This window comes from Macrobrachium rosenbergii, chromosome 41, assembly GCF_040412425.1.
Source record: "Macrobrachium rosenbergii isolate ZJJX-2024 chromosome 41, ASM4041242v1, whole genome shotgun sequence".
Classification (NCBI taxonomy): domain Eukaryota; kingdom Metazoa; phylum Arthropoda; class Malacostraca; order Decapoda; family Palaemonidae; genus Macrobrachium; species Macrobrachium rosenbergii.
Genome location: NC_089781.1, coordinates 76,398,838 through 76,406,337, shown reverse-complemented (window position 1 = coordinate 76,406,337; position 7,500 = coordinate 76,398,838). Strand labels below are relative to the sequence as shown.

The 7,500-nt window shown below is 33.2% G+C and overlaps 1 protein-coding gene across 1 annotated transcript in view; it reads right to left on the bottom strand.

Annotated features, from left to right (window-relative positions):
* Nucleotides 1-7,500, bottom strand: part of LOC136826905 (fibroblast growth factor receptor-like 1) — a 216,040-nt gene that overhangs the window by 47,575 nt on the left and 160,965 nt on the right.

The window sequence follows — 7,500 nt, the reverse complement described above, 5'->3', positions numbered from 1 at the left end:
ATTTGAAGGGCATTTTATGAAAGATCTTTATTCCATTTTTAAAATAAAAAGTTGAATTGTTTGTTTTTTTAAATAGAATTTAATTGAAGGGCATTTTATGAAAGATCTTTATTCTATTTTTAAAAATAAAAAGTTGAATTGTTTGTTTTTTAAATAGAATTTAATTGAAGGGCATTTTATGAAAGATCTTTATTCCATTTTTAAACATAAAAAGTTGAATTTTTTTAATTGAATTTAATTGAAGGTCATTTGGTGGAATTTCTTTTTCCTTTTTTTATGTATAGTTGACAGAAATTAGGTCCAAATTAGAGTTTACATATTCATTTTGTTCATTAATACTTTGGGAATAAAATGAAAAGAAATTAGGTAAGAACTGGATGCACTGTATGCTGATGGTCATTCTTGATTTTTATGAATAAAACAAAAAGAATTTGCGTAAGAATTAAATGCATTATATGCTGTTAATTACTTATGTTTAGGAATAAAATCAAAAGAAATCAGGTCTCATTTGGACGAATTATTGAATGAATGCCATTGGGTATCTTTTATGTTCTAGGAGTAAAATAGAAGAAAATTAGGTCAAGGATTGATGTTTTATATGCCATTGGTTATTATGTATGTTGTAAGAACAGAATGAAAGGAAAATAATGAATTCATTAGAATTGGGTGTTTTGTGTGTTTGTGTTTTTTTAAGGAAATCGGGTCATAATTGTCAACTTGGAATCAGATGATATGTTTGCTAATTGGTTATTTTGTATGTTTTAGGCATGTGATTAAAAATCAGTCAGTTGCAAATTCGTATTCTATTTGATTTTGAAAAACACATGAAAAATTAATTAGAATACCTTCTGTTGATTAAAATTTTACTATGTGTTTGGATGAAAAACAGAGAGGAATGAGGCCAGAATTGGAAATTCCGTGTATTTTGGTAGGCAAACTGGAGTTACTTAAGGACATTAAGTCAGAATGTAGATTTGTTTTGTGTTTTTGGTGAAAATTATGAGGCTGTTTGTCACAGTGTGGATATTTTTTATATTTTTTGGAATAAAATACATGAATTTTTATCTGAATTAGCTATTCCGGCAATGAAGGAAAATCTATGAGAACTCTGTATTATATAGTGCTTGGAAGGAAAAATTAAGAAAAAAAGTCGGAGTTGGGCAGAGTGCATATTTGGGAAGGAGAAAAAAACCAGTCAGATTAAAATTTTCTTATTCCACAATCATGTTTGTGGAAGTATTTCACATTCAGTGATGAAATGATTGTTTTAATTTTACAAAAGGAGATAGTAGAAAGACAATGCATTATTATACACCTGCACCCTCACACACACATACACATACGCTTTACACACAATTACATATATATATATATATATATATATATATATATATATATATATATATATATATATATATATATATATATACATATATGTTTATATGCAGTATATATATATATATATATATATATATATATATATATATATATATATATATATATATATATATATATATATATATATATGTGTGTGTGTGTGTGTGTGTGTGTGTGTGTGTGTGTGTGTGTGTGTGTGTGTACACAGCCACATACGATGATTTAAAATTACTTGTTTTTATACATTACTTGATAGCACGTCCGCGACTGTTACCGTACAGAAAACATTAACAATCCATTACATTACGCCTGATTCTTAAATATTAACATATTTCCTCTTGCTATACTATATTATGTACTTACTACTATCAGTAGAGATCCTTCAAATCATATCAAATAAACATAACATTACCTCACCATACCTTGAGCACACCAGTACCCCATCCTCGAGAACCCTGGAAGATTGGGTAAGACACGTAGAAAATGAATAAGAAAACCTTGAGGGAAGATCCTCGCTAATCTTCAGCCAGACAAAGAAACGCCCAAATTGAAAATAGAGAAGAAAAAGGGCATAATCCTCTACCTTTTCGAGTTCCCCCCCTCATGCCTCCCTCCCATCCTCCTCCTCCTCCCCATCCATCCTTCCCCATTCCCTCCCCCGTGCCCCACCTTCTAACCAACGCACACAAAAGAGAACCAACTTTCGGCGTTTATTGGACTCGAGGAATCGTTCTTCCAGTCTCTCTCACTTCTCTCCTTCCTGGAATGCATGTAGAGGAAAAAAAATACCACATGCTGATTTCCCTATGTAGAAATGGCAGCGGAATAAAACAACTAAATACAGGAGAAAGGTAGAAGAGGAATGTAGGCAGAAGGAAATAATCTTTGAGAAAGTAATTCTCTGACTTACTTAAAAAGAAACTGTAGAGAATAAAGCAAAAGAAAACAAGGTAACAAGTTAAACAAAGAATGTAGCAGAGGGAGAATTCTTTAGAAAAACTTACTTAATGACATCTCCATACGGAAATACTAGTCTACTGACTTCCCTACAAGGAACTGATGAAGAAGAAAGAAGCAATAAAGAAAGTAAATGCCACAAGAAGTGAAGGAAAATGAAGGAATGTATGTAGAGGGGAAATTTTAAAAGTTACAGCATTAGCGACCTTATACGGAATACCGAAGAATAAAGTAAAAGAAAAAAAAATGGAAAAAGTGAAAAAATGAATTTATGCAAGGGATGGAAGAATCTTATTTTCGAAATTTCTCCTCAAAATGTAAAGAATAAAGCATAATAAAAAATACAATTGGTGAAGGAAGAAATCTCAGAGATAAAATAGTTTCATGCGTCCGTTAAGATAAAGAGTAATTACAGTATAACAATAATAAAAAGATAACGAAGGAATGCACGCGGAGGAGGAACTCTGTCCACCGACTCTGCTGTAGAGCAAAGAAAAAACAAAATAAAAAAAAGAAAAAAAACCGAAGAGGGATATAATCATTGAGGCGTCGTATGAGACTCATCATCGCCTTGAAAAGGCGGTCGGAAAATGGATAAAAAAATAAGTAAAAGTAAGAAAAAAAAAAGTATTAAAAAACGTGTAAAGGGCGTAGTGAATCTGAAGGTCAAAGAAGCTTAGGACTTTCGTGAATGGGTGCTACAAAGGCAGGATTAACCAATATAATGAGAAGAGAGAGAGAGAGAGAGAGAGAGAGAGAGAGAGAGAGAGAAGAATATGCCCTTCCATTATGTGATAAGGAAAAGGAGGCGAACTTTCAGCCCTTTATCAAAGGACAAATTAAGACCACTCCTCCGACATCACAGGAAATATAAGGCAGACAGACATTCAGACAGACAGCCAGAGGCAATGGGAGTTCCACAAGCAGAATAGAAAAAGACTTGGAAAAAGTCCCTCAAGAATACGGCTTGTGGAGTAAGGACATGTGTGAATATTAGTAGAAAATGAATGAAAGAAGAGAGAGAGGAAAAAATACGCGGAAACAGAACTTTTATTCTCAGACAAAAACATTAAAGGCGAGAGAACCAGAGGCCTATGGAAGCCAGTCGTCAGATGTCAGTGCACCTGAGTCTCGTTCAAGAACGTCGTGGAATGGAAACTGAAAAACGTTTGCTTAATAATCATTCGTTTTGGAAAAGTAAAGGAGCGCTCTCGATACCACCCAGGAAAGGAAACTGATAACTGTTCGGTATGGGAATGTAACAAGTGTTTTTTAATGTTCATCTCATATAATTTGATTATTTACGTGTTTTATATGTGTACTTATAATTATTATTGAGGGTTCACATATATAAACCTTGACTATTCAGAGTTAGTCATTGCCTATTTAGGCCTTCTACACGGAAATATGACATCTGCTTCTATTACTACAACAAAACTAACTTACAGAACTCTTCTGACGCAGGTGAGGTAGAACACAAATCGAGGTATAGTGACACTGTTCTAAATAACAATGTATTCAGGGAGCTGAAAGAACTTTCTAGTAGCCTTTTTGGAAAATCAAAGTTAAGCAACTATTAAGACTAACATTTACATTTGCGAAAACTTTCCCAAACATAAATGAATATTTTAAATAAAGTATAACAATTCTCTGATCTATTCTTAACGCCTTTTTGTACAGAACACTTTTTTATGAGATTCGTAATTGCGGGGTGCTCTATCATCAAAAGACCGTTTTTTTATATAAATGAAATACCTTTAATCTGTAAAAGTCCATTCACTCGGTAAAAGTTTTCAACAAAGCCACTTTTTAATGGAATTCAGCTTAATTGCGAGCATCCCAAACTTATGTAAAATTTAAAACTTGTGCTATTGCTTCAAATGATTTCATGCGAGAAATCAAATCCTTTGTCACACGAACTGAATAGAAATGATACTAACGTACTCATAACCGTAGCTCTTTTGTTATTTTCTTTTTTCAGAGTTCCTGCTTTTTCTGCAGTATTTTTAAGTCTTTCGTTTCTTTATTCATAAAACAAAAAAAGGACAAAATCCACGGAGTAAAGACAATTAAACACAAGAGTAGGGATGGAAAGTTGGTAGAAATTCCCCACAGCGCTAGCAATCAGGCGTGCCAATCAGGAATGCCAATATCAAAAAGACTTTTTTTTCGCGTCAAAGAGAGAACGCGCCCGCAAAAACAAAACTCAACTTCGGAGGCAGAATAGGATTAGAAAAACAAAACGCGCCCGAATGAAAGGAAAATACGTATATCACAAAGGAAAAACCCGGTTTAACGATCTGGATACCAAATCGTTGTAGTAAAGAGAAGTCAAAATAATGTACTAACGATAGGTAAACTGGGTTTTGTGTTTGTCGTTGGGTCTGTGCGAGAGATTGTGTGTATCTACGCGTTTGTGAGGTAAGCGCGCACGCACACGTGTGTGTGCGCTTGAGAGAGAGAGAAAGAGAGAGAGATGAGTAAAGTTCGCTTGGAACTATCGAAGAAATGGAGAGAGAGAGAGAGAGAGAGAGAGAGAGAGAGAGAGAGAGAGAGAGAGAATTCTGCAGAAAACGAACAGCGTACGGGAAATTGATGAAAAGAGAGTATACTATAACAAACGCATTAGTAACATACAACAAGCACACACATCTCTCTCTCTCTCTCTCTCTCTCTCTCTCTCTCTCTCTCTCTCACACACACACACACACTATTATATATATATATATATATATATATATATATATATATATATATATATATATATATATATATATATATATATATATATATATATATATATATATATATATATATATATATATATGAGAGAGAGAGAAAGAGAGTGAGATTAATTAACACATTCTAGTGAAATTGAAACATAAGAGAGAACATATTGAAAATCGACAGAGAGAGAGAGAGAGAGAGAGAGAGAGAGGTGGGGGTTGGGGTGGGGGTTTATAGTTGGACCAGTTTCCGGTTCTACCTGTTGATGGGTAAGGATGGGATGGAAAAAAAAAAGTTTTGGAGGGGAGACGAATAATCAGATTAAAACGTGTTGATGGGGAAAGAGCGCTTTTGGGATTGATCAAACTCAAACACGAACTTGGTCGTCATTACGTCCCCGTGATGGACTTTTAATTCCGAACTGGTCGTTCTCCCCTATTTCAGGTGAATAAAAGAATAACAGATTGTTTATTCTTTTCTGTTGCCGGTATGCTGTATCCAAAAATAGCTTATTCACTTCAGGTTAAAAATAGGCGGAAAAGAATTATTTATGAAACATTTCTGTAATTTTAGTGAATAAATGTGTAGTCAAGCAAATAAAAAGAGGAAAGTTTGACCTCTCCTTTCCGCAGTATAGATGTACAATATTTTATCTCCTCTTGTTTCATACGAAGAAAGGGAAGCAATGGATAGTTGAGCCTCATCCATATAAGATATGTAAAAAAAAAATTATTGTAATCCCTTTCTTATTTCCGTTGAATAAAAGATAAAAAAAGAAAATTTTGTTCTATTCCAGTTACAATTTGTATGAAGAAAAAATTCTCATATATTTCAAGGGAACAACTGGGGAAAAAGTTATATTTTATTAATTTCCCTTTTGAATACGTAAATATATATATATATATATTATATATATATATATATATATATAATATATATATATATATATATATATATATATATATATATATATATATATATATATATATATATATATATATATATATATATATATATATATATATATATATATATATATATATATATATATATATATATATATATATATATATATATATATATATATATATATATATATATATATATATATATATATATATATATATATATATATATAAACGAAATAGTTCATTGCCTTTTGAAAAGGAAAAAAACTCAGCAATACTGTATATGTTCATCAACTGGATTGGTGACCACTAATGGGCGCCAGACGCCAGTGGCACATAAGCTTCGGTGTCCATTACTAACACATTACGACAGACAGACCTCAAAAGTCTGACGGCAACGGCACTGGGTCACGATGGGGACCATGAGGCAACGGAGGTGAAAATTTGAAGAGTCCAGATTAAATGCTGATCATTCCTATTATGAAGCAACGCTTTTTGGCTCTATCCTCACAATATCAGGCCTGATTTTTTTCTTTTAACAAATACATCGTGTATGACTTCGGTCCCCAAACTTTAAATGCTGCATTTCACTTACAAAGTTCGTTGTAGCTTCCAAAGCTTCCCTGGTGTACTAAAGGAACACAAAATGTACATGGTTTTCATTGTCACAATTATATCTTTTTATTGCAAAAGTACATATTGTTAAATGTTTACTTATTGTTTATAGCCTCACCTTACCTGCACTGACTCACATACAAAATATCACCGTTGCATTGCCGGAACGAATGCAATATAAAATATTTGTCTTTCATTCGCTTAGTGTCGCCGTTGCATCGCAAACCACGCAGTTATCCTCACAATATCACCTCCGTAGTGGTTATTGCTTCTACCCCCACACAAATTTGTTGTGTTCTCGAACAAATTAATCCCGCTGATGTATTTCAGGAAGTAGTGCGGGGTTTGTTTCACCGTTGCATTGCAGACTCCAATTTTTATTGATCCACCCTAGTTTTTATGATTAAATACAACATTTAACACTTATATCACCACAATTTCATAGATGTACTGTAGGAAAAATGCAATGATCATTGTTTCTATCTTTACATCACTTTGTTCTTAAATACTGTTTTGTTCATACATAGTCCCTGATATTGCTATTTCTTAACAATTTCGCCGTCATAATGCAAGAACAAAAATAATGCTCATTGCTTCCAAAAAACCAATGTTTACCAGCCAAGGCATCAGCCTCGTCCAGCAGGAAGTGAAATGCCTCGTAACGGAGCAAGAACGTCGGCTCAAAAGAACGTTTCTCCTGAACGTTTGGCTACCGTCATTTTTCACGCGTTGCTCTGTAAACACACTCGGGATCATCTAAGTGGGATTAACTGCCGGATTATTTTTCTTTAATAAAGTTAAGGGTGACTTCAAAGAATCCTTAGTTAAATCCTAACATCCTGGAATCTAATTAATACAGGGAACGCACTTTGTGCACACAAGAAGTCAAAGGGAATTTATAACGACAAGAGAAAAT